Source organism: Sceloporus undulatus, chromosome 3 (assembly GCF_019175285.1).
Source record: "Sceloporus undulatus isolate JIND9_A2432 ecotype Alabama chromosome 3, SceUnd_v1.1, whole genome shotgun sequence".
Lineage (NCBI taxonomy): Eukaryota > Metazoa > Chordata > Lepidosauria > Squamata > Phrynosomatidae > Sceloporus > Sceloporus undulatus.
This window is the reverse complement of record NC_056524.1, coordinates 243,722,669-243,743,993: the sequence shown is the minus strand read 5'-3', so window position 1 is coordinate 243,743,993 and position 21,325 is coordinate 243,722,669.

The following is a 21,325-nucleotide window of genomic DNA, read 5'->3' as shown; positions in this document are numbered from 1 at the left end:
CAAAACAACAACAACAACAAAACCAACTTGAAGAGACTCCTATCTTTCTATTTGTCATATTGGTCTTATCTTACCATATCTTTTCTGTTGAGTCCTGATTGTTTTTCTTATATATAGTTTGCCACATGGGGGCATTGATGGTATAAATTATAAATACTGAAGTACAGGTGAAAAATATACTAAGGATTAGTTAAAGATTTCAGGCTATAGGATTTGAATAACAGTTTATCTTGCCAGGAAAGCACTGGTCAGGGTTCTTCAGAGAAATGTATTTTATTACTAGATTTTCTGTATGCAGAAGAGTGTAGTATTTTTAAAATGATAATTGACAAGAAATTAATGTCTTTGATGTTGAAGGCCATTTCAAAGGTAAACCACCGGCTCTTTCTATCTCTGGTCCATGCGAGAACAATTCTGGTTACTGTATATACTCATCTATAAGACTAAAAATTTATGTCCCAAAATTGACCCCAAAATCCCAGGTCGACTTATTTATGGGTTAGTATGGTAATGTGATAGCAGCTCTTTTAGATTTCCCCATGTGGTGGGAAGATAGTTTCTTTTTCTCTTGCACCAACCAGAAAGAGTCCTGAGTGATTAATTGCTTTTAAACAAACAATGACCCTCTCCCACCACTGTCTGGATTAAGGCTGAAACCAAAGTTGAAACAAAGGGCCCATACAGACAGGCCAAAATAAAACTGCTTCGGGTCACTTTGGGGGTATACTGTTTAAATTATGCATGCATCTTAAGAGGCCAGAAGCTGTGTTCCAGTCCTTAGGACTGAAGTGTGGCTTTGGCGCAGCTTCTGGCCTCTTAGGACACATGCATAATTTAAACAGCATACCTCCAAAGTGATCTGAAGCAGCTTTATTTTGGCCTGTCTGTATGGGCACAAAGAGCCACAATTAGAGTCTCTCTTGCTGTACATACACATGCACACACTGAAAGAGCCTCCACGTTTTACCCTCAACCTATCCATGGGTCGTGACAAAATGCTAACCCATCCACTCCAAACTATACAAGTATTCTGCTTCATTTGAAAGCAGCCATGGGAGCTGTTATGTTTATTGGGAATGCAGTACAAGAGGAAGATATTCCTTACAAAATACCTGTCCCCTCTTGCCTTATTTGTGTTAGGAAAGCCACTTCATTGTCAAAACTGTAATTAAACAGGAAATGAGATATATACAGATACTGTGAGAGCCAGCATGTTGTAGTGATTTGAGTGTTGGACTGTGACTCTGGAGATCAGGATTTTGCCACTGCCATAATTGTCCACTTTTACCAGGGACAAAATGTGGAACAAATTTGAGACCAAACTGTAGGACAACTGCAGAACAAAACTCAGCCCAAAATGTAGGACATTTAAGAAAAAGGGAGGACCTTAAATGTCCTACATTTAGGGCTGAGTTTTGTCCTGCAGTTGTCCTGCAGTTTGGTCTCAAATTTGTTCCACATTTTGTCCCTGGTAAAAGTGGACAATTATGGCAACCTAATAATGTCAAACCCCCTCAGAAAAAAAAGTGCCAAGAAAACCTTATGATATTTTGCCTTATACGTAAACTATGACTTAGATGAACACAGCAACAACAACAACAACAACCAGGTATTGTAATTCACAGCACTGATATACAACTGCAGTAGTAGTTGTGGTGAGGAGGTATTTTTTGTGGGGGGACACAGTGGCAGGAAACTGTTAAATACTTCCTTTTCTCACTTCCCCTTCATAAGTCAAATTAGTACTTGACACTCAGAGCATAGACTTACCAAAAGGCAAAATGAGCAAAGGAGATCTGTCCAAAGAGTCCCCCTATATGTCTCAGTAGTGGGGAGGACATGAGAGAAGGCCTTCTGAGCTGTGGTATCCTGCTTATGGAATCCCCTTTCCTTGGATGACCAGGTAGAACCAATTTTGGTTTATTTTCCCTGGAAACTAAGGGGCAGCCTGAAGTCAGCCCTTTCAATGCCAGATTGGGGCTGCAGCAACCACACACCATAGCCCCAATCTCGCCTTTCTGCAGCACAAAAAAGAGCTGCAAAAAGTGGTTCCTTTCTGCACCATGGAAAGGGCACCATAGCCATTGGTGCTTGGGTTTTTCCAAATATGTTTGACTGTAGCTCCCATTATCTCCTGGGTGTGAATGTTGACCAGTGCAGAGCTAAACAAAACAAAACAAAAAAGCAGCCCAGCATGTCATGATGGCACCAGGTAAGGGAGGTCTGATAGGTATGGGATTTGTGCTAGGAATCATGTAACCTGGCTGAACATCTGTTCCTAGGAAATAAACCCCTGACCCATAATACATTTTTTTAAAATGAACTTTATAAAGTGACTATAAATAATTGTTTTTTTAAAATGTAGATCAATAATGCATGTCCACAAAAGCAACATGTATCAAAACCAGCAAAACAACTCTAATATGACCTTTTACTGCATGTGGTCCACATGAGTCATTTCGGCTTCACCCACAAAACCTTGCTTTATGTTAGAACAAGATCACTGTTCTCTCCCCCTCCGCCACCCCAGCACATACCCCATGAATTTAACATCTGCATCATCCAAGCTAAACAAGTAATTAACTTAAAAGCATAGACTGAGTACTAAAGCATTATCACTTGCCTTCAGCCTTCCCCAAAGACTATCATTATGCTAAGCCAAAAGGATGATTAAACCAAGGGAGGCACAGTAAAGGAGTCCTGAAGTTTGAAGCTCTGTGGGTCTTAAAGATAAGGCTCAGCTTGTAGTGCTTGAGATTATTGTGAATCTTTGCCTTTCATTTCAGACAGACTCTGCTGAATTCAGCAGAGTTGAGTTTTTAATCAGTGGCTGTAAAAGATAATGTCACTCTGCAGCAAATGATATTGTTATTAAAAACTCTTATTCGGAAAACAAGATTTTACTTTGTGGCTATGACTGCTAAAGCAAAGAACAGACCATGTGGCTTGGTTATTATCTCTACCCATAGGATGAGGTAACTGATATCAAACAATGACTTCTACCCATTGTTAATTACATCATTGATTAAAATGTGTTCAACAAGCTGTTTTATGAATAAAGTTCAAAAAGCAAAACAAGGCTAGGCTTGTTTTTGAGAAGCTGTTTTTATAAATGTATTTTGAGATTATTAGAATAACTGTGTACATTCTGAACATCATTTTTTTTCATTGCTGGCCTATGTTGCTTTCATTTCAGTGATTCCATGTACATGTAGTTCCTTATTTGTATCTGTGTATGTGTATATTGTATATGTAACTTTGCACAAAAGAAAATGGTGTTATGGTAGCATCTAGGTGCAGGAAAATATGGTTCAGTAACCATGGACAAACTGTTTATCTGTCTCCTCCAGGATGGCTTTGTTGCTGTTGCTGTTGCTGTTGCTGCTGTTGTTAACTGGTTTTACATTCTACCAGGTGTTACCAACTGGAGTTTTAGACCAACAATGATTCCAATTCTGTCCAAGAATCTAGGAATCAGAATTGCTTTTCAAACAAATGGAATCATGTCAAACAATGAAAAAATAACTACAGACAATAAGTGTTATCTAGGGAAAGAAAAAAAAGACAAAACTGTTGACCACCTTCTCAGTTTGAACAGTAAGATCATACAAACTGAATACAGGAACTACCATGATAACATGACTGAAAAATACACTGGAATGATGTAAAAATATGAGTTGCCATCCATAAAGAATTAGTGTAAACATAAGCCTGAGAAAGCTTGGATAAAAATGAATTTTATTTATACCCTGCCTTTCTTCCAAAATGGGAACTCAAGGAGGCTTACAAATTAAAAGAGGTACAATATAGTTAAATCATTTGATGTTGTTGTGCGCCTTATTTCCAACTTATGTTGACCCTATCACAGGTTTTTTTTGGCAAGGTTTGTTCAGAAGAGGTTTGTCATTGCTTTCTCCTGAGGCTGAAAACATGTGACTTGCCAAGGTCACCCAGTCCGTTTCATAGCTCAGCTGAGAGTTGACACCCAAACCACTATGCCGTGTTGGCTTTCCATTAATAGTTTAGGTTTGTTGTATGAGTTAAATCATACAAAAATCATAAACTATTAACAACACTAAAAGGACTGTAAAACACACAATTAAAAATGTTTAAAACCAGAGTTAAAAACCAGTAAAATTAAAACAGCTCTTAAAAGTAAGTTCTCGCTTTAAAAAATACCTCCAATTCTCAAAAGCCTATTATTAGGCCCGTGGCTACCCCTCTTTTTTTGATATCAGAAGTATAATAAAGCATAGGCTGAGTGACCCTTCTACAGCCCCAACTGTGGATGTCATGATGACTAGAAAGCATTATCCACATGTAGGCTAGCAAACAGGAGGTGTACTGGGGGCACCAGTTGATTGATCGATTCTGGGCATTCTGGAAGAGGTGAGGGGACCCAAACCTAGGGAACAAAGTGCTGCCAATATGGTAAACAAGCTTGGGCAGTCTTGCATGCTAATCATCTCTGCCTGGGAATGCAGGTCTATGGCTCTCCATTCACACCTCAATGGTTCCAACCTGGTAGCCAACCCATTTCAAAGTATTCCAGAACCATTTGGTCTTTTCAACCCCTTGGAATCTGCCCCAAAGGCATATTTTTGGTATAAATATCAGGCATTTCAGCAAGTGCTCAGCTTTGTCCAGCAAGCAGGCAGAATTTCTGTGAGTTTGCCAAGCTGGCACTTCTATTGCTCGCCATCCCCATTTGCCACGGGAACGATCGAGTCCTCTTTCTGTTCCTGAACCCACAGCAATTGAAATCAAAATCTGCATAAGCAAATATCACCGTTAGTGATGCCTTTCATATATTTCATCTCCCACCTTTGTTTTCTCTAGTCCTTGTGTGTGTATGTAGTTGTTCACTTGAGTGGTGTGTTTATTTCCCTTTTTTTAAATAAAACTCATTTTCATTAGGAAACCTGTCTCTGGAGTTCTGTGTACTTTGGGACCCTGTAAAGCTAGAATAGATCCCTCAAGAACGAGTTACCCCTGTTGATCTATATCTCTCTCTGTTTGAGCTAAGTTTAAATTTCCACAAATATAAATTGTTCTTGGAGGGTCCACTCCAGACACTTCGGTAATATTATCAAAATAAAAAACCCTTTGCCTGTTGATGGAAGAAGAGCCAGGAGGGGGGACATAATAATGACCACATAAGATCTATGTGAGTTCATCCTAGATGATGAGGAAATTGAAATAGTCAAAAATTTCCCATACTTTGGTTAAAAAAAATGATCACAGTGGTGACTGCAGTCAAGAAAGAAGAGTAGGAATGATGAAGGCAGCTATGAAAAAGCTAGACAAGAACCTAAACAGCAAAGATATAACACTAAACCTTAAATTTATGACTATCCAAATCATAATATTCCCAGTTACCATGTACGAATGTGAGAGCTAGACAGGGAAGAAAGTGGATAGAAAGAAAATTAACTCATTTGAGATGTGGTGTTGAAGTACTATAGCTGGCCAAAAAGATAAACAAATGGGTTTTTGAACAGAGCATACGAGAACTCTCCCTGGAAGCCAGGATGACAAAATTGAGGGTGTCATGCTTTTGTCACATCATGAAAAGGCATGACTCATTAGAATAGGCAATAATGCTAGGAAAGGTAGAAGGCAGTGGAAAGAGACAACCTCAGCTTATTCATCATGGCTTCCAGGAAGGGAAACATGTAGAAATTCTAACCCAGATATGTAAAAGCTATGAACTCAAAGCCCTTAGGCTGGATGAAAGAATCTCTAATTTGCTTTCCCCAGTTACATTCTTAACCATCCCTAGTGGCTTCCTAGTATGTCACAGTTATTTAAAAACTGAAGTGAATAAAATTTTCACCCATCACTAGCATCCCTAGAGTTGCTTTGGGTAGGGACGTTGCCAAGGGCGGGGTGGGTGGGTCCGTGGGGTCCAGATCCCCCCTTACGTTAGATACAGTGAATGGTGTGTGCTGCCGTGCCACAGCGCCCAAGCCCCATTATAATGGTGGCACTTAGTCTGGACCCCCCCTTCCCAAAATCCTGGCTACGTCCCTGCTTTGGGTACTCTTCCTCAGACTTAATCCTGGTGCTAAAGCTTTCTCTATAGTGTATTCAGTGCTAAAGCTTTCTCTACGTTGTATCTGCTCTCTTGTGCAACCCCCTCTTTTTTCTCCCCTTATTTCTTTTGGTTACTTCTCCTTTCACTAGGAAACATAATGCAGAAAAATCTTCTCTTGGGTATTTGATGTTCATTCCAACACTGTTCCATTGTGCTTTTCAGTAGATTTCTGTAATGATTCCGTGACTCTTTAAGCGTAGATGCCTGAAAGTTAGAACAGAAAGTCAACAAAGCCTTTTTCTTTTCCTTCTTCCCCACCAACTTTTTTATTTATTTTTTGTACAAAACACCACATCATAAAAACTGATAGCACAGATGCATGGTGGTGGAGAAACCATTTGTGAGGGATACGTTCTGCTCAAACAAAGATAAAACATTGATACAGTCTAAATTCTGATTCCAAAGAGAGTATCTTTCTTCTCAGTACTGGTCTTGCATTTACAAGGTTTTGAAAATTCACAGCAGACCGATAACAGGGTTTTCCTATGGAATGACTGTACTTCTTGAGTCACCTGTTTTACTAAATGGTCATTTGAGGTGAACATTTTTATGAGGCAGAAATACACAGTACAAAACAAATGTGCTGCTAGATTCCCCCATCTTCCTGAGAAGAACTGATTTAACACAGTAAAATCTTTTCAGCCCTCATACTATTTCTTCATTAAGTTCAACTGAGATTAAAAACTGTCCAAACTTGATGACACCAGCAAAAGAGTATCACCTTATTTATAATAAGGGAAGATGAAGCAAAATAGTTCATACAAAGTTTGGAAGTAACTAGTTATTTGTAACTTCAAAATTAGCTATATTTGTGATTAACAACTTGTTTTTTGTCATCAGTTTCTTTTTCCTATTAAAAAGATAAAACTACATTACACTGATTGGAACTTAATGAGGGATCACTTCATTTGAAGTGTATATAGATTATATAAATATAATAACGTAAATGTAATGTAAATAAATGTAATATAAACATAATTTAATCATAAATTATTTAATTATAATTATTTAATTATAAATTAATTATAATATTTTTATAAATTACTTATACATTATATAGCTTGATTGGATATTATGGAATCCTGGGATTTGCAGTTTGGTGAGTTAGCATGGTATAGTGGTTTGAGTGTTGGACTATGACTCTGGAGACCAGGGTTTGATTTCCACTTGGCCTTGAAACCCACTGCTTGACCTTGGGCAACTCACACTCTCTCAGCCCCAGGGGAAGGCAATGGCAACCTCCTATGGTCAAATCTCGACAAGAAAAGCCCATGATAGTTTTGTCTTAGGGTCACCAGAAGTCAGAAATAACTTGAAGGCACACAACACACACACACACACAAAATTTAGATATATAATATAATATAATAATAATGATAAATTATATTAAATTATTAAATTATATTAATTATAATAATTTAAATAGAAATTATTACTGAAGCTTATTATCACTATAATTTACTTGAAGGGATATGGCTGGTGATAGAGAAATATCACATGGTTCCAATATTGGCTTCATGTTGATCCTTTGTGCTCTCTTGTGGGTGTTGACATAACAACCAGGTGGACTGAAGGGAAGTATATTTTGTACCAGGCAAATAGCATGTAGCATTTTGACTCCTTAGTAATGTTTTTTGTACTTATGTTACTCATAAATGGTTCCCCTCATATATCACTGAATATAATGGCAATAGTTATGACATAAAGAACTTGTTGTCCTTCTGCTGGCATCAGTAGCATCACGGAGGGAGGGGAGCGGTGCGGGAGGTGTAAACCACACTGGGTGATACCCGAGGTGATACCCCACCATACCCCTTGCTCCATCCCTCCACTGTCCAAGAGAAAAGAGGAGGAGAAGGAAAAGGGGTGGGCAGGGGTGGGAGAGAGAGAAAGAGAGAGAGAGAGAGAGAGAGTGGATCCAAGTGAGGGGGCTGGAAAAATGGGGCAGGTGAGCTCTCTGTTGGGGGAAATCCAGCTGCACACTGCCTCCTGGGCATCTTCTGGACAGAGGCATCAAGGTGATCCCTCCCCTCATCCTCTTCCTGGGGATCCTGCCGGGCTGGTCCCACACCTGCCTCCGCATCCTTCAATGGTTCCAGGAGGAATCCGGATGCTGCAGGGAAGGTGTCCTGGTCGCCTCAAAGAGCCTATGTCAGGCACTCAGACACCAGGCCTCTTCCCACCTGCAGTGGCCACCCTTGGGATCCTTCCGTTCATGGGTTGCTTGATGAGGCGTCCTTCCCCAACCACATATGCCACATGGACTGTCCAATCCCTAAGTGAGCTCCACACATCCCATGCTCTCTTTCTCCCACACACCATTCCCCCTGGTGCCCTCGGAGGATGGAGTGGCACGCGGGGTCAGCACGGGGAGAGGGAGCACATGCTGCCCCAGAAGCTCTGCTCACCAGAATCCCCCCGAAAACCCCACCCCCAAAACCCCCCCCCCACCCCCCCCCCACCTGATGTGACACCTGATGTGGTAATGCTGCTGACTGGCAGGTTAAAAACTTCTTATGCAGACAGGCTTTTAAAACAGGAAGTTTTTAAAGAATGGACTGGGATGCTGTATTGTTTTAAAGACCTTTAAACAATTTTATCTTTTTAAACTGTATTTCATTCTTATAACGAGCAATCTATTTTAAATATAGTAATAATTTAATTCTATTTTAATGAATCACTTTTCTTTGTTTTTAATTTTATTGTTCTTTTAATATTGTGAGCCGCTCTAGGTCCCAGGTCTAGGAAAAGAGTGGGATACAAATAAATATAATCATCATCATCATCATCAACAACAACAACTAACAAAATTAAAATTACATCTTTAAATAACAATACAATACACACAGTCTAAATGTATTTACATGTACATAATTTCATGTGGGTAAAGTGAAAATTTGGTAATATGTAATGCTTTTAAATAAAATTTTAAAAGAATATTTTTTTAAAAAATTAAATTTTTAATTTTAATTTAAAGAACAAAACAAAACGAAGCCTCTCCTTTCTCTTCCCACTGAGCCTTGGCCCACTCACACTATCTCTTCCACTGAGTTCTAGCATTTTAAAGAGATGCAGACAAACACCACCCCAATTTCTGTCAAAAGGCAGATATTTGGGGAGCAGTGGTGTCACCCACCTTAGGGTGTCACCTGGTGCAGTCCACACACCCTGCACCTCCCTAATAACGCCCCAGTTCTGTAGTGCAAATTAGACCTTTGGGCAAGTCACTCTCTCCCAGCCTTAGGGGGAAACAATGACAAGCATCCTCTGAATAAAACTTGCAAAAAAATAAAAATAAAAATAAAAACCTTGATAGAGTTGTCATAAAATGGTGTTGACCTAAAGGCACATAACAACAACAACAATCCAGAGTTACATGTGTGTAAATCACTAACAGGTTTCTGGCTTTTAAAAGTAACTTTCCAAGCTCTGAAAAGAGGTGGATCAGGCAGAGGAAACAGGTAAGAGTAATCACTTAAAGGCCTGGAGATAATTTTGATTTAAAAAAACAACATATTGCTAAATTGTTCTGTAAAAGTTGCTGACAATGCTGATGACCTCTGATCTTGAAACACACCAAGTCTGAGTTATTGACTAGACTACATGTGAATTAGAATTGCTAAAATCTCTCATTTTGCTGCTGACAGCATTAGGGAAAATGATGAGTCCAACATCCCAAGCAGCATTTCTTCCCAATCCTTTCCTGAAAGGTTATATAAACAAAGGATGAGAACTAAGTGTATTTTATTCTTGGAAGCCTATCAAAGTTCTTCTGAAAAGTTTTCATTTTGCCAAATCCAGTCATATATATTTCCAAGTGATTTTTCATAGCATTAACAGTTATACTTTATAATACCCAATAACTTTTCTACAAGCTCACAGGAGTTTGGAATTGGCCCAAACTGTTTCCCCAACACTCTGTTATAGAGTTAATCATTTGAGGTTGCAATCATGGAAATACTTTGTTCTTGTTGTTGATGTTGCATGCCTTCAAGTCATTTCTGATTTATGAAGACCCTAAAAGTTTTCTATGGGTGAGTGTGTCTGATTTGCCCAAAGTCACCCAATTTCCATGGCCAACAGAGGAATTCAATCCTGATTTCTAGAGCCATAGTCCAGTACTCAAACCACTACAGTATTCTAGCTCTCTATTGGAGTAAGCATGGAGTTATTCAGGCTGAAATTCCTAACTTTCTTGGGAATCGAGCTGAAAAGGTGGAAAGGGCAGAAGTGCCATCATTCTGGTCTTCAGGAATGACTTTTCCACCACTCTGCTGACAGAGAGGGAACTCCCAACATATGAATGGCTGGAAACAGGGTGACCAGATGGAGAACAAGGCACCCCAAAATGTAGGACATTCCAGAAAAATGTTGGCTTGCAATATTCCTCCAGGACATAAGGTTGAAATTGAAGACTTGTCTTGGAAAAGAAGGTCATCTGGTTGGAAACTCCGATGTGCTGAAATCTGTACCTGTGCACATTTCACTGTTGGTTGTTCCACTAGCATGGATGGCCATGGGTCCATTAAGTCTCAAACTTTCCTCATCCTTCCAACTTCCATCAATGGATCTGGCATTGTTCTTTCTCTCCTACTGTAATCTATGAGTGTGAGGATCACTCAGAAGTGTTAAGTGTAACTTATATGTGTTTTTCTGTTAACTTGTATCCTAGGGCATGGGCCAGGCTATCTCAGGAGCAGCCCGGAGTATTCTAGACCTAGAGCTGCCCCAAAGTCACTCTGTTACCTGGGCATTCCAGAGCAACTCTAGGGCGAATGTTTGTGTGCACATCCCACTGCTGCCACTTGCAAGTCACTCCCTTTGGAACTGAAAATGAGGTGCCCTGTATTAATAATATGGCTGGGCACCTCATTGTAAGCTCAGAAGGAGTCACCCATGCCAGCAGCAGACAGCATAACAGGACATACATGCAAGCAGCCACACAGCAATGCTCTCGAGGAAGCAATGGGAAGATCCTGAGCAAAAGGCAAGTTTTTATTATCCATGTTCAGGGTGGTATACCATGTTTTTGGTGCTGAATTGGCTGTACATTGTTTGACAGTTTCCACCAGAACTGGGCATTGGGTTCTGCATTGTCCAGATTGATCACTGTGATGATGGGGGAGGAGGACATGTTATTTGCCATGTGTGGGTATGCCTCAAGTCTGCGTGAACATTTTTGTTGTTGTTGGTTGTGGTTGTGAAACTGAAATAAATAAAAATTAATAAAAAAGATTTGAGTGGGAACTGTGGATATTAAGGGTGGCCTCTAGGGTTCCCAAGTATCAAGGCCTGGCCCTGTTCCCTGATCCTTCAGATGGTGGGTAGAATCCCTGGATAAGAGCCTTGTAAAGTATGTGTATATATATTTTCCTCACATATATATATATATAAAAAATCTGAAGATTAAGAGTTAAGAGGTGAATTAAGAGGTGAAAATGATAGCTCTGTTGAAATATTTGAAAGGATGTCATACAAAGATGGAGCATTTCTCTTTCCCAGACTAAAAATATCCAGCTGACTAAGCCACCTCTGATATGGCATGGTTTCCATAACTTTTACCATTTTAGCCACCGTCCTCTGGACACATTCCAGCTTGTCAATATCCTTCTTGAACTGTGGTGCCCAGAACTGGACACAGGATTCCAGGTGAGGTCTGACCAAAGTGGTACCATTACCCTTGATCTAGGTCTGATCTTCAAGTAATACGGTATGGCATAACTTTAACTACCATGGCTCAATTGTATGGAATGCTGAGATTTATACTTTTGTAAGATAGCCTTCTCTGTAAGAGCACTGTGGTACTACAACAAACTACAAACTACTAGAATTCCATAGCACTGAGCCATGGCAGTTAAAGCAGTGTCAAATTACATTATTTTTGCAGTGTAGATTTTACCCTAGACACTATATTCCTATTTATGCCATCTAGAATTACATTGGCATTTTATCTGCTGCCTCATACTCATGTTCAGCTTGTGGTCTACTAAGACTCCTAGATCCCTTTCACATGTAGTTTTACTAAGGCATGTTTCACCCATCTTGTATCTGTGCATTTCATTTTCCCCCCTGCCCAAGTGTAGTACCCTACATTTCTCTCAGTTGATATTCATTTTGTTAGTTTGGGCCCATCTCTCTAATCTGTTAAGGTCATTTTGATCTGTTATATACAGGAAATGGGGAAGGAATAAATGGTGGGATAATTGAAGCAGCAACTATAGGACCATAGCACTGATCTCCAATGCAAGCAAAATCATGCTCAAAAATCTGCAACATAGACTCCAACCATACATGGGAAAAGAAATCCCAGAGGTTCAAGCAGGATTTGGAAAAGGAAGAGGCACTAGGGACCACATTGCAAACATAATATGGCTAATGGAGAGCACCAGAGAATTTCAAAAGAAAATCAGCATGTGCTTTATAGACTATAGCAAAGTCTTTGATTGCATAAATCATGAAAGGCTATGGAATGCCCTTAAAGACATGGGAGTGCCAACACATCTGATAGTCCTGATGAGGAATCTGCACTCAGGACAAGAGGCTACTGTCAGAACAGAACATGGAAAAACAGAATGGTCCCCAATTGGCAAAGGAGTCAGACAAGGCCTTTCACCCTATCTGTTCAACTTGTATGCAGAATATATTATAGGAAAAGCGGGCATGGACACAGAAGGAGGAATGAAAATAGGAGGAAGGAATATCAACAATCTAAGATATGTAAATGAAACCATAGTACTAGCAGAAAACCTCGCAGACCTGGAACACCTACTAAGGAAGATCGAAGAAGAAAGTGCAAAGGCAGGCTTAATGTTGAACATAAAGAAAAGCAAAATAATGACCTTCACAAGTTTATACAATGAAGAAATACAAATAGTAAAAGAACTTCCCTACCTGGGATCAAACATTGATAGAAATGGGGACTGCAGTCAGGAAATCAGAAAACGATTAAGAATAGGGAGAGTGGTTATGAAACAACTAGAAAAGATTTTAAAATGCAAATTTATACAACTGAGCACAAAGGTTACAATCATACAAGCCATTGTATTCCCTATTACCATGCATGGATGTGAGATCTGGACAGTTAAGAAAGAAGATAGGAAGAAAAGCAATTCACTCAAGATGTAGTGCTGGAAAAAAGTGCTGAGGATTCCATAGACAGCCAATAGGACAAACAAATGGGCCCTAGAGCAGATCAACCCAGAAACCTCCCTGGAAGCCAAAATGTCCAAACTGAGGCTGGGGAAGGACTCATTGGAAAAAGACAATAATGCTGGGAAAGGTGGAGGGAAGTAGGAAGAGAGGAAGGCCACATACTAGATGGACGGACTCTGAGGTCATGGGTATGGGGTTGCAAGAATTAAGTAAAGCAGTGGAGGACAGAGGGTATTGGAGATATCTCATCCATAGAGTGGCCATGAGCTGAGATCAACTTGAGGGCAGTTAACAACAACAAATTGAAGCCGTGGTATAGAAAATGCAGCCCATGGGCTCTATAGGCCCTACCTCCCACCCCCTTTTTAGCAGTTGCCCAAATCCCCACTCAAGCTCTGTTGGGAAATGTGAGAGATTAATTACCAAGGAAGATACTGAACAGCACCCAGTCCCATATGCATGGACACAGGGTCTAGCAGAAAGAAAGAAAAAAACATATTAGCTGGTTACACACCGGCACTTTAGTGCGTGACGAGCTGGTTACCCCAGTGCGTGCTCGTCACGCACTAAATGGTGGCAGCCCTTCCATACGGCCGCCGCTGTGAGGACGTGACGGCCACGCCGCCTCTAGACGGGGCGGCACGGACGTGATGTCCTCAATCCGCGGCAGGGCACCTAGGGCGCCCTTTCCGTGGACCAGGAAGGAGCTCCGTTTCGGAGCTCCTTCCTGGTCCGCGGTGCCGCTTTGCTTCCCTGGGCGCAGCCTTCAGACGGCTGCGCCCAGGAAGCAAGGGAGAAAGGGCCAAGGGCCCCTTTCTCCCCCTCCCCACCGCGCGGGGTGTCCTTGGGGCTTGAAGCCCCAAAGACACCCCTTTTCAGGCTGCGGGGAAGCGGCGTTTTGCTGCTTCCCCGCAGCCTGAAAAGCGGCGGATCGGGGCCTCAGCGGCTGCTGTTCTGCAACCAGGCCCCGATCCGGCAGGGAAAGGGGCGGTAAAGCCCACCTCAAAGAGGCGGTCTGTAACCCGCCATTGTTTAGGGAAGCGTTCTCAGGGAATCTGTGATTGTCATCTAGCTGTCTGATAATATTTGATGTGATGTAATTTGTTTTATATTTGATGTTTTTAATTTGTTTTTTCTTTTCTATATGGTAATTTTATCTATTCCTTTTAATTGTTATTATCTTAGAACGTACGCCTTGGGCAGGCTTTTATATTCTCTTTAATTTTACCGACTTTGTACAGCGCTGTGTATAATTAAAGCGCTTTAGAAATAAAGTTTAATAATAATAATAATAATAATAATAATAAGCTTAATATTATTATAAAACATATAAAAGCAGCTAAGCTTACAAAATTTGAAATACAGGATCTAATGAAGGAGAGAGAATGAAGAGATAAAGATGGGGAAATGGCTACAAGTTAGAACAAAGCAGGAAGTAAGTGTGGAAAAGCAAACAAACATCAAGTCAAGCAAACTAGTAATTAGTATAGGTATGTAAGGAGCTTATCTCACTGCTTTAAAAAGTAATTTACCGTTCCCAAATTGAATTCTAATTCGGGCTGCATAGTTCTATAGCAGGGTTTTTTCCTCCAAATCTGCCATCTGAGTACAGCCTGGCTACAGCCCACAGCCCTTAACGCACTTCAGTGACCATTTTTCAAAGTCTGGAGCTCCTAAATCTAACAAACTTCCCAAAGCCTAGAGCCATTTCATTTTTTCCAGATGAAAAAGCACTCATAAAATGGCGCCAATTGTTGCCAAATGTTATAGGAGTCTCTCCTGACTCCCCCAGACTTACTAAAAATCCCATATTGATGAGAAAGCAAACCCCAACCCTGACGATATAATTTCTGATTTGGAATTCTGGCAAATATTTGGCCAAAAATACAATAGCATATGCCACTGCATGGGAGTGGGAGCAAATAATTAGCTCTTGCCATTGTTGCCTGCCTGTGTTTTAAAGCCTTCTGGAACAAAGAAACAAACAAAGAAGAAAAGAAAAGAAAAGAAAAGGATATCGGAATGCCTTTGTCATTACCAACATAGCTCTCTTTTGAAATAGTTTGGTAGTACAAAGATCAGAAAACCAGTGTTCCTGCAAAGTTTTCCTTCCCTGCACTATCCAAAATTATGTGGTTTGGTATGGAACATTAAGCCTATATTTGGCTGAGTAAGCCTTTGGCCTTACTGCGGACATTTGTCTGCAGTCTATATCTTACTTGAACTTATAAGGTAACCAAACTTCTTCGTCGATGCCAAGTTGTCTTCACACTTTATCTATCAACATAAAAAATAGCAGGTACCTGGCAGCAGCACACAATAAGTGCTTGGCTAGTGTTTTGAGTATTTTAAAAAATGCCACAATGCTCTTTTTGGTACTCTGGAAGCTGCTGCTATTCCATCACTTTCTTAAGAAGTAACCAGATGGCCAAAGCAGCTTTGTAGCCAAAGCCTTTATTGCTTACTGGTGTGAATTTAATTAATTAACTGCAAATTAATTCCATAGGTTGTACCACTTGGACATTTTTATGATTGACATTTGAGAATTCAATCCTTACATGCTCAAAACTTTGATTTTCAAAGTCTCTCTGAAGCCTGTTGGTAGTATGACCACATTTTGGAATACTGCATAAAGCCCTAGTTCAGTGATAGCAAACCTATGGCACGCGTGCCAGAGGGTGGCACTCAGAGCCCTCTCTGTGGGCACATGTGCCTTCGCCCCAGCACAGAGTTTGCCAGAGTTTGTTACTAGAAAGCCAGAGGGACATGGCACTTTGCAATAAATAAGTGGGTTTTCAGTTGCAGTTTGGGCACTTGCCTTCTAAAAGGTTCACCATCACTGCCCTAGTTGTTACAACATTAAAAAAAGTTGTGTGTGAATACTGTATATCTAGGAAAGGTGAAAAAAATATATGACAAGAATGATCAATGGATAGGAACAATGCCCTTAAGAAAAAAGTGTTACACCGTTAGGGTACTTGCTGTACTTTCCAAAAAAGCTAGTGTGGCATAATTGTTTGAGTATTAGACTATGACTCTGGAGACCAGGGTTTAATTCTCCACTTGGTCATGAAACCCATTGGGTGAGTTTGAGCAAATCACACTCTCTCAGCCTTAGAGGAAAGCAATGGCAAATCTTGCCAAGAAAACCCATGATAGCTTCACCTTAGAGTCGCCATAACTCAGAAATGACTTGAAGGCACACAGTAAGAACAACAACAACTACTACTACTACAACTAACTTTTTTAAAAAGGCTAGTAATGGGGAATGTGATAAAGGTGTAAAATATATTTGTGGCATACCACAAGTGAACAGAGAGAATTTATTTTCCCCTTCTGTCATGCTACTTGAGCATGATTCAGGAGGGAAATATTTCTTGTCCACCACATAGTTAAACTTCTACCACAACAAGATATGATGATGACCACCAATGTAGAATATTTTTAAAAGGTATTACAGTCAAAATAGATGATACACTTAATACATATTTAGAAATCTTGGTCTGATAAGTGATGAAAGACATGTGTTTGTCCTAGCAAATGTTTTTTTTTAATCTCTGTATCTTGCATTCTGTTATGCTTTGTTTTGTGATCATTCCTCAGAAGATAAACAAAGGCTTAATTTGCAATTAAGGCACACATCTCCCCCCCTCCCGGCCACCTTTTATTGAATGAGAAACTGTATGAATTGCTATGAATATGCAATCTCCTTATCCTATTTTGACTTTTCAATTCACAGACTCATCAAGATGGATACGGTATATGATATCTCTTGGATCTGAGGCAGATGGGTCTGAATATCAGCAGATTAAGGTTTACCGTGAATAATTCATGGTATAAAGATTTTTCAGAATTGGATTTGCACATTTGGAGACAATAATAAAGAAAGAAATAGAATATACTTATAAAATAAAGAAAATAAAATGAATACAATTTCTGCAATGAAATCTCAATTTAGGAGTAGCCAGAGGTTTTTCCCCCTTGTTTATCTAACCATCATTTTCATCAGTCTCATCAGTATCTATATGTATTTCACAACTTAATTCCCATTCACACAAATATGGTTCCATAGAAATCAAAACGCTGTTAACCGCCTTGATCTCCGGAAAGGCGGTATATAAATAAAATTTTATTATTATTATTATTATTATTATTATTATTATTATTATTATTATTATTATTATTAAGACAGGGTCAGCAAGTGAGCTCACTGGGACAGAAAACTGTCTCTACTAAAACATAATGCAAGATCAGTTAAATGTCATTACAATACCTATTCTAGATCCTGTATTCAAAGACATAGCCATGTTAGTCTGGAAAATCAGTATGCTAAGGGATCTTCTAGTATCTGAGGAAGTAGGCTCAAGTCTATGAGAGCTCATTCTTCCAACTTTTTTTCCTTTCAGTTAGGCCTGAGACAGATGGGTGGGAAGTGCCGTTGTCAGGCCTAAAGCAGGATTCAGGATCGCACAGTGTCCACACGCTTCCAAATCCTAGTGCACAGCAGTGGCGCCATCATGGTGTCCACCCATCCACACAGGGGCCACGCTGATGATGCAAGCGCGGCGCAGCATCCGCATGTCGCAGTACCACGCTTGTATCATGGATGCACCACAGTGCGCTAATGGTGCACTGATGGTGGCGTGCATGGTTTGGTTGCTGTGGGCTCCCTCGGGAGCAAAAACGGGCAGCTCTGGTCTGTCGATCCCCAATGTCTCAAAGATGCTACAAAATCCCTTTGCATATAGATCCTATATTGTACAACATAGAGTACAAATCACTGTAGTCATTACAAAAGGAAGGACTACTGCTCAGAGAACTGTAATTCAGTAGCTAGACACATGCTTTGCAAGCATAAGGTTGTAGGTACAATCTCCACCATCATCAGCCAGGGCTGGATTTCCTGCCTGATATCTGAAAGAGCCACAAACAGTCACAGTTGACAATACCAGTTTAGACAGATTACTGTTCTTGGCATTAGCCAGTTTTCTAAATTCCACTTATATCTCACAATTTTACTGTAACTATACATCAAAACATGGAAGTAATATAGTTTTGTGACAGAAAAAAATGGTTTGAGCCTGTGTGGAAAGTAATGAGGTCTGAGGCTGTGTTGAAAGCAATTTGACATTTCTTGCTGCAAATCTTGCTCCAGATTTTTTAGCCAGACCATTTTACATCAAAGCCACTCTTTGAAACATTGTAGTTGGATTCCTCATCTGAGTATTTTGTCTACCTTTGTTGTGCATTTCCTTTCCTGGCCTTTGTTCCAAAATTTGATGCGCCCTTGAATTTCCATCTCAGTTTATGATAGCAATCCCACACATACCCTTTCTCTCCCCCAGTACAATCTTTTCTGCTAAGATTTCAGTTATTTTGGTGGCCTTGGATTAATTTAAGAAATGTTCATTTTGGATCTATGGAAAGAGATGAGCCTTCCATGTGAGTGCTGCATATTTCTATTGCCCAACTGTGTCCTGGGATTGACATTTGTGTTTTGTTATGTGCTCCAGTCAACAATGATTCCAAAGGCAACTTTTCCCTTCTGTTGTTTTCTTAAACCATCCTGTGTTGATAGCTTTCCAGAGTGCTCAATTCTAGGGATGCCATTCAATATTTTACTTGGAGCTAGACTAATCAGCATGGAAAATTCCACCTTCATAATTAATGTGGTTTGAGAATGCAGACAATTATATTTTTTTCCTTCTGATTACATTGTGGCTTGCATTTATGTATGATGTTCTGCAACACAAGATTTAATGAGCAACAGCATAACTACCTTCTTTCAAATGCTATAATTATCATAGGATTAATCCACTGAATGGAAGAGGCTCCCACAATCTGCTGATGTGCTGGTGTCCTTTCCGCTGCAAGATGACAATTAAAGAAATCCTTTAATTTCTTAAGAGAAGAAGTTTTAATGCAATTGTATATTTTCCAGATATCATTCATTTCCCCTGTTGCCCTGTTTTATAATCCTCCTTCAGTTTCCCACATTAAGTACATCACTGCAAATTATATGTAAAAGGCAGCACATGAGAATCCCAACACTTTTTAAAAAACAAAGAGAAGGTGGAAAGGGAAATGAAAACAGTTTGGAAAGGAGCTGTTTGAAGCTGAAAATCAGCAGGAGACTGGAGCTTAACCCTTTCTTCATTTGCTGCTGCCGCTTCCTCCTTCTCTTCCTCCTTCTCTATCACAACCTTTTTCATGTCAAATTCCTTCCCCAAATTTGCTTGTTCTTACAGAAGAGGTGTCTATGGTGACAGCACAGAGAGAGTCTCTTAATGCAGTGCTCTCACCACAGAACCTCTTCTGTAAGAACAAGCAAATCTGGGGAAGGGATTTGACGTGAAGGAGGTTAAAGTGTGTAAAGTTTAAAAGATCTCATGGGCTTGCCAAAAATGTATCTTACTCTAACTATTATGCAACTTCATATATATATATATATATATATATATATTTTCAAAGACTCCTCATAATCTGAGAACTATAGTTTACTTGGTGCATAAATCTGGCACTGCTGTAAGAGGGAGGATATGATTTGGAATGAAGAACTTGTGTAGGAAACAGGTTTGTAGGTTGGTTCTTCAACTGATTGGTGCATTCAGGGGGGGAAAACGTAAGCAGGGAATACCAGTAATATGTGAAATTATAGAATACAGTGGATCCTTGTTATACGCTGGGGTTTGGTTCCAAGATCCCCCGTGTATAACAAAATTCATGTATGCTCAAGTCCCATTAAGTATAATGACATAGCAAAATGGTGTCCCTAATAAAAAATGGAACATCAAGGTAAATTTATACTTTTTTGGAACATTTTCAAACCGTGTATGCTTAAATCCGTGTATAAAAAATCCGTGTATAAGAAGAACCGACTGTATATTTTTAAGTGCTCAAAATCGGCTACATGACTTGCCTAGATAGTCCCGTAATATAGATAGGATAGCAACATGATGGAGGACAAATTCCTTATATGCCTTTTAATAGTACAAAAAAGGGGATTTCAGAAGAGGTATAGAAGAGGTTATTGACATGCAAGTTGCTGCATTTCCCTCTTCCATACAATTACTAAAGGTATTAGAGCCCTGGCATCTTTTTGAAAGGGTGGATGGACATCCACATTGCTTTTGTTTAAAGATGGACTGACTGCACTGTTAATTTCAGATTCATTTTTTATTTTTTATTTTTTAATTTCAGACTCTAGCCCATGAAATATCTTCTGAATAAAGCATATTTTGTGTATGTAATACATTCATATACATTCAGAGAAATAGAATGATATCAAAAACAAACAAACAGAACCCCAAACCCTCTTAAGGCTGATCACCACTTTTCCATGATACGTTCTATGGATTTCTCCAGTCCTTCAGTCTTCCATCTAGTATTAATTCCTTCTGTCTCAATGCATTTTCTCAAAGTCTTTTCTTACTGCTTCCATTTTACAATACTTCCACTGTCCAGACTAGTCTCCATTTCTCCATTATGGGTATTGTTGCTTTGTATCAACTTCTCCAGCCCCTCACATTTCCATCTAATATTGGTTTTGTCTCAACAAATTCCAGAGTCATCTGGATTGTGGATTGCTCTATATGCTTCATGTCTTTGTTATGGTCCACCTTCAAATAATTTTTCAACTCCATTTTCCAATTTCCCTTTAAATCAAGTTTTATCTGTAGTCTCATTCATCTTAATTCTTCTAGAATCAGTTTATTCAAATAATTTGAATATAATTTTATCTTTCAGTTTGGATCTAGTCATTTTGACAACTATCATGACAGCTCACAAAAGATAGAAAATAATAATTTGGTGTAGTTAGTCCAGTTCATCACTAGATGTCCCTGTTTTTCCCCATCTTCATCATGTTAACTTGTATTCTATGCACTATAAACTGGAAGGTACAGTGGACCCTTGATATCCACTGGGGTTTGGTTCCAGGACTCCTCATGGATGCCAAAATCCATGGTTGCTCAAATTCCATTAAATTTAAAACTATGAATTAAATATAGTGGTGTAGTGGAATGGTGCCCTTATACAAAATGACAAAATCAAGCTTTGCTGTTCAGAATTTATATG